Raw genomic sequence first — 14,090 nt, 5'->3', positions numbered from 1 at the left:
GATATTTTCCACACTGCAGAATTCTTTCCCAAAGTGTACTGTGCAATCAGGCACATTCAACAACAATTGTTCCTGATTTTTTTTAGCCTTTAATCTAAAGACTAGTATATGCATAGAGTTTATTAAGGAAAGAGTTATCTTGGAGAAGTTATATCTCTAGAGGTCAGACTTGCAACATCCCAAGTGATATGTAGTGCAGGAGCTTCCCAGTATCTGGGATCTAAGGCAAAACTAAACACAAAAAAACCCTCCACAGGATTACAATGAGAGAGAACAGTAATTTTTAACTAGATACGTTTTAGCCTATTCCATTTTACTGTACCAAGTTATCTACTACCAAGATACAATATTGTCTCCACCTATTCTACTCCAACTACAAAGTTTCTGAGAATCTCTGTCAAGAGACTCATCAGGTACTAATTTAAGACAAAAACTGCAATGATTTTAAACATTTGGAGCCATATGCAAATATGCATCATTATATGGTTATTCAACTTTTACTACATAAAACAGCACTGAAGAATTGCAAGTGTACCAAACTAACGTGAAAAGAACCAAATCAGAAACTTTTGTCACAGCTGACCTTAGGGAAGACTGGAACAAAAACCATGTAATGGTTTGTTTCTGTGGTAAGCTCTCTGCCGCAAGACAGTGTGTTAACTTCTTAAGGTGTTTGTTTGTCTCTTTTTCAATCAGGAAAACTGGGTTCAGCTCAGTCTTTTTTTCTGCCTCTGGCTTCTTAAATCACATGAGGGAGTTGCCTCTTAGAAATACAGTCACATGTTTCAGTTTAAATCCATTATTCTTACACTATTGATGTGATCCTTACGGGAGTTGATAAAGTCCAATCAGCTCAATGTGACAATCTGAATATACCATATCCATTAAACAGTAACTTTTGGAAAGTTTGAACAGTTCTGAAAATTGCAAAAGCAAATAAACTTAAATACAGACAAATTACTTCAAAGTTTTTGAAAGGTGAAACTTCATTCTGAAGGACATATAGATACAAAATCGTAAACATACTTTGCTCATAAAACCCACATCAACTATTCCTAAACAGAAATCGTATAGACCATAAATCAAATAAATCAAATAAATCAAATAAATAAATAAACAAACAAACAAACAAACAAACAAATAAATTCTCCTTCATATTTCTTTCAATCTTTTTTAAAAATCCCTGTAGACCAGTTTAAGAATTCCAAACTTTTATATGTGCAAACTTAGCAAAAAGAACAAAAAACACTTCTGAGAATACTGAAATAACTAAAATCACAAACTGTCTGTATAAGAGAAGGTACACAGGCTGTTATACATCTGTATTAATAGGAATATCTGAAATTGCTTTATAAAGTCACAAAATAAACAGGTAGTTTTCTTTTCTACAGTTGGAAAACTCAAACCTATGTAAACCACTGAACCTTTTTTTTTCACCAAATGGTTATACCATTACTGTATGTCCATGCACCTAAGCATATTTACAACCCAAGTCCTGTTGAACTCAGTGAGATTTATACTAAACATGTTTAGAATCTACCATACAGTATTTAGAATCTAGTAGATATTTTCAGAATAGAATTACATCCAGTTAAATTAACAACACAAGCTAAACAATAGTCTGTTTGTACTTCAGCCAAAGAAAAGCAAGTCTTGCTGTATTCAATGGACTTACTCCTACAATATATAAGACTACAATATCAGTATATAAGGAGACTAGGTTTTTGCCTGTTCAGTAAGAATGCAGACAGCCCATAAGTCAGCATTAACCCATGTGTTATCCAGTTTTGTAATGGTTGGAAAACTGCCAGTTAGAGCACATGTTGCTTGCTTCACAATATAAGTTGATTTATTTTTAAATTAACACATTTTTCTTTTTCTAAGTTCTCAGTAAACGTCTCTTCTCTTGAATATGCAACCTATAGCTTTCCTATTATTTTAAAGGGGATTTAGCAATAAACATTTTCAAAGTTATAAAGAATGTTCTGTATTAATATACAAAGTGAAGGCTTTATGACTCAGCTTCTAACTCTTACTCCACACTAAACTGTCAACTTGTATCATTTACAAATATTTGCTTTTAAAAAAAGATGCATTACTTCATCAAATTAGTCACAGAAAGTACTGTACTCAGGTTGCACACACACATTCAAGCTCTCTAAACAAAATGCTTTTGTAATGACTTTAAAAATGCAATCACATCAATCTGAAAAATTAAAGACACTACTAAATATATTTTTTAATATTCGCCACATTACATCTGATTTTCTTATTTATTATGATGCCTACTGTTCATCTTCAAAAGTAGACTGTAATCCCCTATTCACTTACCTGGAAATAAATCTCACTGCACTCACTAGAGTTTACATGTACAATTACACTAGAACAATACAATCATATTCATCCTGACCTAAGAATAAAAAGTAGCACTTACTTCTGAGTGAAGATGTATATGATTGCACTGAAGCAATATTTTAACTGTTCCAGTTATTCATGAGAACACATAATTAGAAGTGCAGATCACATTGTCAACAGCTAACCAATTATAGTCATAACTTTAGGCCTCCTCCTGGTCCCATTTAAATCAATAGATATTTTATCACTGACTTCAACAGGAGTAGGGACTTAGCCCTTAATGACATAACTTACAACCCTACTGTAAACTTATAAAAAGCTGGACACTAAAGCACACTGATAATAAAGCTTATTATACTTGAATTACTATCTAAATTACATTTAATCTGTTAAATTATAATCCTAATCTAGGACTGAACTGATGCAATTACTATTTCACATTCTAGACATGGCTAGTACATCATTGCACAGTTCACACACAGCCAAGATCTATTTTTGTTTCAACAGCATAGAAATCATCAATATAAACACCTAAAACTACACAAAAGAACAGCAAGCTCAATAAATTTAACATTATTGTGTCTTGATGTACACATTCTACTCTTTTTAAAATGATATTTCACCTTTGCTCCCTCCCAACAAGCAAAGCACTAAGAAGACTCGATACTCAATAGTCAATATTTGATTATCCTGTAATGATTCTTTCACATACAAACCTGTGTCTATCATCTTCTAGCTGCACCATTATCATACATATTCATCAGCAGGAGGATGGAAATTCAAGGCATCTTATAAAGTTGCTGAAATCTGAGCTTCTGCTTGTTTTCTCAAGTCTTGGACAAACATAACTTTAGGGAGAGCTGAGCAGAGGCATAAAGAAAGAGAAGCTTGCATTTTCGTCTTCCTTTCATCTTAGTCATTCAGTCAACCATTCAGTGCCCTATTCAGCAGAGCTTTTCATTATGCAAAAAAATGCTAATCCTTTCCGATGCTTTCACACTTGTATAAACCCCTATTCCTTCCACTGAAAAGCAATTATATCAGTTTACCTTTCTGTCAAAAACAGGATTAATATTCCAAAACCAGAATTTCTTTTGTTTTTATATCTTTTGCTTTAGGAAACTAGAGATTATTAGAGAACGTTTCCTTAGAGCAAGAATGCATTATTTTAAATATGATTCTGTTAAGCCAAAGGAAAAAAAGGGGAGAGGAGAGGAGGGGGCGTTAGTTGCTGCGGAAACTCCTTTCAGTGACAGAACTGACCTTCCCTTTGCAGAGGCCTGAATAGAATGAGCCTCACTCAGGTCTATTAATCAGAAACAAATTATGAAAGAATGTGGCTGGACTGGTTGACACTATCCTGTCTTGGGAGACTCAGTAACAGCCTAGTAACAATGTCCTCTTCATGGGTAATGAACAGCCATGACAAATAGAGGCTGGGAAACTATTTATTTGCATATGCAAATTGTCACACAAAGGAAACATGTACAAACAAGTGTCATTGTAAGGTGGATTAGGCAAACAACACTTTCCTTTTAGGACATTCTGCAGCCCAGAACATTAGTCAGCACAATTAAACCAGTCTCCATGGAGACTAATGAAATTTCACTATGGTATGAGTTAAATTAGATAGCTAGTTATGTGCTTTCACAATCAAACTTGAAATCCATTATTGTCCCAGAACAATACAGCAATTGTACCAGAACTGATATTTGCCAGCTCTATAAACTCCTAAATTGACAATCTGCATATGTTAATATAATTAAGCACTAATTACATGAAATCTGTACATAGCCACATGCACTCTCCCTGGGTACTCTTCAATTTGAACCTTGGCCAAGTCTTTAACCCTTTGAATTATTTGGAAATAGGGGAGGTCTGCCTTGTGGATAGAGAGCCTCAAGGCAGATACAGGAAAAGCACTTCATATATAAACACAGAGCTTAATCTGATTTCTGATTTTCCCTCAACAAAGCTAGAAAATATTTTCAGAAGTGTTTCAAGTAGGTTACTCTGAAGTCCCACAACTGCTACTTTGCAAAAAGCAAAAAAAAGCAGTCAAGACAGAAGTAAATGAAGTTTACATATTCATTTATTGTCACCACCATTTCCTGAAAGTTCAGAATTATCCTCCATTCGTTCACCCCAAAAGTTAGCCTCGATTTAATGTCAGTGCTGTGACAGCAATAAAAAGAGAATGAGGGGAAGAAAAAACAACAGCCAGGAACTAATGAGCTTTACATAAATATATGCTGAAGCAATTAAGCAGTGTTAATTACTATGACAGCAGTTAATTGAATATAATTAGATATTTTAAGCCAGTGACTAATGCACAGTTAAGATTAATTTTATTGAGATTAATTGTAAATAAGAATAGATTAACCATGTTTTGACAGGCAACGAGAAGCAGGAATTAGAACATCCTCTCTCTCTCTCTCTCTCTCTCTCTCTCTCTCTCTCTCTCTCTCGTGTGTGAGTGTGTGTGTGTGTGTGTGTGTGTGTGTGTGTTTGTGTGTGTAGATATAGATATAGATAGATATGCATATGCATATACATATGCATACATATATAATTATATATATATAATTTTAATGTCACACCTCAGAATCATCTGCTCAATAAACATGGCTTTTCAAACCAAAACAGACATGAATCTTGAAGAAAAACAAACAGCTTGAAAAGATTAAAGAGCCTTTTGTCCTTTTTTCATGTGCATTTCTTTTAGCAGACCAAATTAAGTGAGTCTGGTGTATGTTTTTAGGAAGGAACATTTCACACTGAATGGAAAAAATGTTCTATCACATAAGAAATCCATGCAGCTGTGAGGAACTTGGTCCAGATGGTCTAAGCCTATAAAACACCAACAAAATGATACAGAGTTGGGCCTTCCCAAACTGTGATAAAGCCGCAATCTTATATCTGTCCTAAATTTTCTGCCATGCATGGTTTCTTCCTTGATCTTTTCCCATTTTTCACTAATCATGAATATTCAGAAGACTACTCTTAATAAAACACCACCAAAGCACATTGATTTTAAAATACTAAAATCTCAGCAAAAGGTCTCTTTGCTTAATTAACACAACGCAACTAACATCACTCAGGCTTAACAGCAACTGTTTTAATGTCACTTATGTTAATTAGCTTGAACTGCTTATTTTAGATATTCCTCAAAGACCATCTAAAGAATATTCACTGCAAAACAATCAAAGCATGCTGTTGCTATTCTTTTTTAAAAAACACAACAATGCTAACAAGAGAGGAGTCTCAACTAATTTCAAAATAAATCAATAAGTGATTAACACAATATTTTAAAGCAGTACTATCTATATATCATTAATATGTATATATTCAATACCTTTTTATTCTTAAATTGAAAAGATCTTTACAGTACTGTGCATGCCCCTACAATGACTATCAACTTCTTTGCAATCCCTTCCATCCTTAAGAGCAAAAATCCAAAAATGGTCTGTGAAACAAGGCTACAACAAGCCATTCTGCAGTGAAAGATTTTAAATCATCCAGCCTCTTCTAATAGACTTGAGACTTATTGAGGTAGAAACCATAAAAAATGAAGAAGGGAAATTTAATCCCTGAAATATTGATTTGCACATTAATATCATATAGGCAGAGGGCAATTTGGCTTCATGGAAATGACACATTGTCGACCCTTGGTGAAGTCAGAGCCAATCTAACTGCTGAACATGTCTGAATCTCAAGAGTTATTAAGGGCTTCCCTTCTTGCCTATATGACTTTTCTCCAGCCTACCAATGCAATCTTAAATGTATTATCTTTAAGAAATAATTGTAAAACCTCAGGGGTTTTTCAGTTAATGGAAGGAAGACTAAACCACATCAGATTCTGAAATGCAACATTAAACCTTTGCAATCAACAAAACCACCTCAATTCTCATCCATCCAATGCAGGATCTAATACTGTTATTAGAGATAATCAAATTTCATTGTGTAGATTTAGGCTCATGGTCAGAATGGAAGCAGTAAATTCTGCAATATTAAACAGTGATTTTCTCAGCACTTTCTACATGGTCTCTGTTAGCGAACAATTCAATCTTTTGCTATAGAAACACAACCTCACATCTATTGTGAAATATAAAAGGGATACACATAACCTGCATTCTAGAAAACAAGCTAGTATATCTCTTCAATCTACCAAGCAGGTACTATTACTACTGCTATTGTGACTTATATAGATGGTTTACTTGACTTTTCTTTGTTCTTTGCTAGATTTTATTTTTAAAGATATATGACTATTTTCTATTTAACTGACTCTTAAGTGTTCATTTCCATAATAAGGAAAACAACTGAATACATGTTTACTTTGCAGAAACCCTCCAAAGCCCAAGGCAATGCCTACAGGATGCAACAGCACAGTGTGTAGATCCTGGAGTATGAATATTCAGGTTGGCTCACTGAATAATCGAAGTGAGCTGCAGCACTCAAGCCAGGTGAAAGAGGTTAAAACAGCTGGCTAGCCATATTTCATTTTGGTAGGCTTCCAGCCACTTCAAACTACCTATATTCTGCCCTAAAAGCTGTAATTTATCTAATTTGCCTATATAAAGATATTCTTTGGAATATTATTTGCCTATATAAAGATATTCTTTGGAATATTATTGTTGTTTTTGTTATTGTTGTTATTACTGTTGTTTTCTATTTTTCTAGGATGTCACAACAGAGAAGGAAACTCCACTGAACTAGCAAGCTCAACAGGAAATGGAACAATCATTTTTTTAAAAAAACAACAACCTTCTATTATCCTCTAACCCAACAGCCCTGTTTCTTCTAAGTATTTTCCATTCCCCCTTCTTTCATACCTAGTCTTTAAAAAGAAAAGTCCCTTGCTCTAGCCTTGTTCTGTCAGTTTTGTCAGCAAATAGAAAGTAAAACAAGGGTTGATGGCACTGAGAGTGTTACATACCCAGACTGTGCTTTTGCATTGCTCTCAATGGAAGCGATCGATGCCCATGTCACAGTGGTGTCCCAATCGCAGCCAAGTCTCTGCCTCAGTCTAACCAACAACAGGCAGGGCTTCCAAGACTGCTGCTCACTAACTCTTCCTTCCATCCATCCACTTAGAGACATCCACCAAACTCTCAAAGAGGTTAAACTACAACCTGCTCTTCAACCACCGCTCCTAAGGATCCAGCCACTGGAAATCCTTCCAAAGGGGAATCACAAATATAAATATAAGAGATATTTATCCACCTTCAACATCAACCCTCTCCTCTTTTTTCACCTCTCTCCCTCTCCTTTTGCCAGCTACCCGATCCTTGATTAAAAATGGAACAGGGTTAATAATAATACGGAAAAAAAGGCGTTCGGAATGGAGGAGAGAAAATGTAACTGTCAGATAGAGGGATAGTTAGAGTTCCTGGGTGACCCTAGCGGGGTCTGCCTCAATGTAAATCCACCATCTTCAGCCTGGCAAGTTGTCTTTGGGTTGAGAGACGCTTTTTTTTCTTTGTGTGTGTGTGTGTGTGTCTGTCTGTGTGTGTGGTGGTGGTGCGGTGGGGTGGGCGGGAAGGGGGTGTTATGTTTGCGATGTATGCCTTGGTACCTAAGGTGGATGAAGAGGAGGAGGAGGAGAACAGGAGGAGGAGGAGGAGGAGGGTGTGTGTTGTTGAATGGGAGCGAAAAAGCCTCCTCGGGACGGCGCGGAGGCTGAACCCGGCTTGCTGAGCCTCCTCTCTCGGCTGGGCCCAGTGCCCCGAGCAGCCGATGAGATCGAGACCCCCTCCTCCTCCGGCTGGCAGGTAACAAAAGAAATACATAAGCGTGTATTTGTGGTGGGAAGGGGTTGAGGGGTACGGTTGGGAGGTAGGGGAGAAGGGTGGGCAGGGAAGGGCAGGAAGGCAGCAGCTATAAACCGACATTCGTGGGGTAAACTTTCCGATCCCCACGTTAACGGGCGACGGTAAGGTTGCAAAGGCTGGCAGGGGAAGCGGAGACGCGCCTGCCATTAGCCTCTCTGCGAAGGGATGCACTCGAGGAGGGCAGGAGACCAGGACTGACCCCAAGCCACTACATTTGAGAGGACAAGCGGCGTAACTTGTCTCACACCCCGTATGGGAGGGGGAAATTAGGCGATTAAAAGGAAAAGAGAAGGAAAATCTTGGCAGCAGTCCGATGAACACAACGCCGGAGCCCAAAAGCACGGGGGAGGAGAGAGGGCGGGCGGGCGAGCGAGGAGCGAGCGGCGGGCAGGGAAGCAGCCTGCTGCCGTTCCACAAAGGGAAGCGATGGTGGAAGCTGCCCTAGCCCCAGCAGGCAACGGTTAGAAAAGCCCCTCCGGCGAGCGAGACAGCCAGCCAGGCAGGCTGCAGTCCAGCGCTCGGAACTGACACACAGGGAAAGCGAGCAGCCCGCTCGCCTAACGGGCTCCTCGCCACCTCCCTTCCTGCCGCCAGCGACGGCACGAGAAGCTCTGCCCGGCTGCTGCAAAACACAGCAGCACCCCACATCTAAAGCGCGCGCGCAGACACACAAACGCGCGCAGGGGGCCATCAGTCCCACTGACACTCGCACCCCTCAGTCAAAGCGAAAGCTGAACCTCTGACCCTCAAAGGCACCCCAAACTTTCCCCAGAGGCATCACGCTCCGGAATCCGAGGATAAACGGGGAGGGCGAAAGAGAAAGAAAAAGGACAGATAGGCAAAGACTCTTGACAGCCGTGTATTGGTTCCGAATAAGACCATCTCCCAGCTCCGTAAAAAACAAAAACAAACAGAAAAAGCAGCACCACCAAAAAAAATCTCCTCTGCAGAACGTTTAAGATCCTTCACTTAATCCAAAAGTTACAGCCAGCCAGGTAAAAAAACCGGACACCCCCACCCCACCCTCCCGGAATTTAAAAGAGAAAAGAAAAATAATGAACCCCTCCTCTCCTAAAGCGGTACCTAAAAATGGGAAAGAGGTAGAAAAGGGGGTGAGAACGGGAGAGATAGAGAGGATCTGGGGATGGGAGTGTGTGTATGTGTATGGGAGCAAGGGAGAGCAAGCGAGTGGAGAGAGAGAGAGAGAGAGAAAGAGGCAGGCAGAGAGGGAGAGCGGGAGCGAAATATCAAAGATTGTGCAAGATCAGCCTGGAAAGATAATCGATACTCGACCTAAATTTAACACAAACTACTCAATAAAAGTTAAAGGAAAAACTTACTTTCCATTTCCCCTCGCAGCTCTTACTGGATCTTCGCCTCTGTTTTGTTTTGCTTTATTTACTTAACAGCTGATCACATCCAAGCCAACGACAGAAGGTTCATTAAAAATAATAATAAAAAAATAATCCTCGAACTTTATGGGGTGAAAATAAAAATGATTGAGCAAGAAGTGGGGGGTATGGAGCGGTCCATTGGGGTCCGGGAGTTGTTAAAGCATGTGGCGACCGCGGTCTCGCTGTTTGGTTGTGAAGGGGTTGGGAAAAGGAGGAAAGGAAATGAAAATCCGATATGTCTTTATTCTGCTAATTATTATCGTTTTAGCCCTGTTTAAAAAAATGGCTGATTAAGTTGAGTGCGCATGTCTTTGTGTGTCTATTCCCGATATGCACTCTGGGAATGAGAGAGAGAGAGAGAGAGAGAGAGAGAGAGAGCGGGGGGGGGGGAGAGAGAAAGAGAGAAGAGAGAGGTGTAATTAGTGAGGTGATCAACATTCTCCAGACTGCAAATGACGCGCAGCCCGGACTTACTGCCGCTGCTGCTGGGGGCTCGTAGGGGCTGCAGGATCCACACCACTGGCCCCAAAGCAGAACGGGCAGCGGGGAAGCAGCTCATGGACACAAACACAAGTCTGCAAACTTCATTAGTAACACAGACACACACACACAGACACACAAATAGATGGCTGGGGGAAATTAGAGAAAGAGAAAGAGAGAGAGAGAGAGAGAGAGAGAGAGAGAGGAGGCAGAGAGGAAGGAAAGATTTGCTGTTCTTAACTGCTCAGGAATGTGAAAAGATATGGGTGCAAATTAATTATTCCTCCCACCAGGGAAGTTCTTTCTCCCCCCCCCCCCCCGCGCTTCCTTTTTTTTTAAAGGAAGAAAATATGCCTGGGATAATGAATGTAGAATATGTCTCTGTATGAAAAGCAAGTGAGTTTGAGATCGGAAATTTCTGCTCTTATACCCAGAGAATCATTTACATGTTACTGAAGATTTATTTACATGCACACATATAGTACATACAGTGACATTATATATCTCTAGTATCTATAGCTCATGTATACACACAGACCTATACATTATTGCATACACACTGGTCTCTGGGTGTCTGTGAATTTCGTTGTATGTGTATATACTTACAATGACAATAAATTATTATTATTATACACACATGGCAGTTTAATCTCCCTGGTGTAACTGATCGAACAGCTCAACAAAACTAAGTTTATAATAGCATATAGTATTTTAGCGTGTGATGGCTATAGTAAACAGATTTAGCAAGGCAAAAACTATTGCCAGCACAACTACCTGCCTTTCCATTATGAAAGCAGGGAATGGGGACTATATTTGCCCATACGTTTATCAGATATAGTGTTTAATATGAAAAGACAGGGTTGTGTTGTTCTATAGGCAATAATGTGAAGATATCATCATAAATAGGAAGCTCCTAGAAGTCTTCTGGTGGAAGGGAGGAAAGCAATCACTTCTCATTTGAAAATCTAATTATCTTAACCTAATACTCCAGATGTGATGTGAATATGAGTGACACTTTCATTAAAGTATAATTAACTAAAACTAGAAGTTCGGATACTCTTAAATACCCCCCCCAAGTGAAGATAAAAATATTATGTCTATTCAAAGAGCATCCAAATATACCACAGGGCCATTTTACCCCCACTGAAGAAACTGAAAGCCCCTCCCAAATCAGTAAGCAGTACTTAAATATAAAGAATATTTACAATCCCAAAGACCTGCTGCAGGTGAACTATAACCTTCCAGCTGATGTGCCTTTGAAGTTCCTGATTCCTGGGATACATGTCAAACCTTTTTTTAGGCCTTAAGCACTAAATACCAACTGAAAGGTTTAATGCAATCTCCCCTTAAAATAAGGTATAAATATGCATCTTTTAGGAGCCTTAAACCCTCCAATCTACAGAAACATTTGGCAAATCCTGAAACTAATACTAAAAGGGAAATCACCACCTGATGATGAATGATGGGCTTGCCAAGAAAGACAGGATAGGCCAGAGATAGAAAGGAACAGTGAGAAAAGCAGATGTTTTAAGGTCATGGTGAAGGTCTCTCAGACTGAGGAGGTGGAAATGTGCCCACATGGAAGTCCAGTTATCTGAGGATAACCAAAAGGATAGGGGAACTTCATATGAACTGAGTAAAAAATTAAAATTAAAAAAACCCAACTTCCAGCTAAATCTTTATGCCCAAGATTTTAGGTGAAGCATAGGAAGCTTCTGGACAGTGGCTTGATCTTGCCTGAAAGTTGGAGCTACTCACCAATGAAATAAAAAGGAAATTGTACAGGGAAATGCTTTCTGTATTACACAGCTAAGAGTCAAAAGGAAAAAAACTGATAGCCTGCAATTTGTAAAGAGGAATCAACGATCATAACAATAGTTAACATTAAAACTCCTCAATCCAGTTTTCAGTAAGATCCGGATATTTAATGTAGAAAAAGGTCTCTTTGGGTCTTATTGAAGCAGAATCGAGCTTCAGCTAGCAGGATGGCTTCCGGGACAGCAGTCCATTTCTTAACCATGGAGACAATTAAATTCAGTCCGATGAAGAAACACCTGAGCAAGTGCTTTAGTTCAAATTCAGGCAAAGAAACATGCAGTTTACATGGCAGAAATATAAGAAAACCTAGAGCAGGGTCTGACAAAAATCCGCCTTGTGTAGTTATTAAAAGCTCCCGATGGTCATTTGTGATGCCAATTTTCCTCTTGCCTTCATTAGGTTGTAGTTTTTAAACAATATTTCTTTCCAGCAAAAGAAAAAAAGGGGGAGGGGGGAACAAGCAGGAATCGAAAAAGGGACTACATTTTTCCAAGTTTCTTTCATCATTGCTTATTTCTTCCTATTTTACATGTCTCCCCGCCCTTCATCTCCTTTTCGTTTGTCTGTTTCCGAGCCCTAGCTTTTCCTAGTAGCTAACCGGGATGGAAAAGGCACTCTGGGATGCTAACAGTTTAGACGAAACCCGGGGATCGCCACGTAGCTACGAAAAAATCGAAGGAGGTTAATTCCGAGAAGCAGCGGCAGGTTGTGGGGCGGGAGGGGGTGGGGTGATAAAAGCAGAGCGCGGCTTTGGCAAGGGAGGCAAGCAGTAGTCAGAAGCACCCGGGGGCTGGATGGTTGGTTGGCTGGCTGAATGTTTCAAGAGGGTTCCCCCAGAAGCTCGGCCAGGGCTACGAGCTATTTCCCCCTCCCTTCTTGGCTCTCTGCTTCTCTTGCTTGCTCAGCTGATCGCCCCCAAGACCTCTACCTCACCTCTCAGCTTCTTTTTCCCTGGTCCCTTGGGTACCCCTCCCAGGCAAACTTCTCAGGGTAACCCAGCTACTTGATGGGGAGGGGTCCTTTCCCCGAGGGAAAGAGAAGTATCATCTTCCGACGGGGGAAGGTTAAATGACATATTTCACAGAGCAGGGGGAAAAAAATAGACCGTCCGACCTCGAATGCCATCCTCCACGCCCCTGAGCTAAAACAACTTACTGGACTGCCTGAGTAAGGGTTTAACAGCCAGCTCTGGCTACTCTTTATCAGACAAAGACGGTGCCAAAGGGAGCTGGGAGATTTTTGCACTGTGTCGCATTGCCTTCGTCCAAAGCAGCGCTGCGGACGCACAGGGCCAGGAAGAGGATATACATAATTACAACCTCTCCTCTTTTTAATAACCAGACATAATTCCCTAATAAATGGCCCGCCTCCCCCACCCCCTCCCGCCCAAGGGAAAGAGGATCCGTGCCTTTTGAAAGCGTTGTTTAAGTCTATAGATGAACTCAGTTTGAAACGAGGTATTACAAGATCTCAGTGTTAGAGACCCCTTTATCTGAGCTACAGACACTTTCAGATCCCTAGACCCCCTCCTTCCTCTGCCTTTTTGTTGTCTCTTTTCCTCCCGGGGGCTATTTGACAAAGGCAGTACGTTAACTAACATTTTTGTTTAACTCAGCAACTTCGTTTCAAAACACACTTTCAGAAAACAGAGCTATCTTCGGGACCTTTTAAAAAGGAGGGGAAGTTGAGACTAGGGCAAAACCATAAGGATTATCAGTGTTGTTTTCGAAAAATGCCCTCAAATAAGGGGAAATGACAGCTGTTTTTGTTTTTAAAAAGCAAATACAGTCAATAACCGTTTATTTTATATCCTTATTCTATAATCGCAGAATCTGTCAGCTATGCTATAGAGGCGAGGTGAGGTGGAGAGGGGAGAGGAGGGGCGGGACAGCTTGCCACCAGATTCGGCCGGGCCAGGCATCCCGATCCAAACGGTGCCCGCTAACGGAACCAAAAGCCCTTGATTGACCTTTTTGTGTGGTGGTAGTGGCGACTGTTTGAGTCGCAGCGCGAGGCTACCCAAAATAGCTGGTGTTTCCTCCTCCTCTGGAGCGTGAAACAACGGGTCTTCCTCAATTGCTTTCTTTCGCAGGTCGCGGGCTTTAAATACCCTGAACCTGATCTTCTTGGCTGGGATGGGAAAGGGAAGCGCGCGCACGCACACACATACACCAAGTGCGAGAGGTGGGTGCAGGAGCCGCGCGTCCTCGGG

The 14,090-nt window shown here is 40.3% G+C and overlaps 1 protein-coding gene across 19 annotated transcripts in view; it reads right to left on the bottom strand.

Moving 5' to 3' along the window:
* The window catches only part of ZFHX4 (zinc finger homeobox 4), a 271,320-nt gene that overhangs the window by 230,436 nt on the left and 26,794 nt on the right, over window positions 1-14,090 (bottom strand). For 7 of the 19 annotated variants that reach the window (XM_078393533.1, XM_078393537.1, XM_078393541.1 and 4 more), the window contains exon 1: window positions 3,072-8,116. The exons of 3 other annotated variants lie outside the window; for them this stretch is intronic. The gene's annotated coding sequence lies outside the window, so the exon portion shown is untranslated. Of the gene's footprint in view, window positions 1-3,071; window positions 8,117-9,526; window positions 10,584-14,090 lie in introns of those variants that run through there. 9 more of the 19 variants (XM_078393535.1, XM_072999051.2, XM_072999056.2 and 6 more) reach the window with 2 other exon arrangements.

The sequence above is a fragment of the Pogona vitticeps genome, chromosome 4 (genome assembly GCF_051106095.1).
Source record: "Pogona vitticeps strain Pit_001003342236 chromosome 4, PviZW2.1, whole genome shotgun sequence".
Taxonomy (NCBI): Eukaryota; Metazoa; Chordata; class Lepidosauria; order Squamata; family Agamidae; genus Pogona; species Pogona vitticeps.
This window is presented reverse-complemented; position numbering and strand designations above follow the sequence as displayed.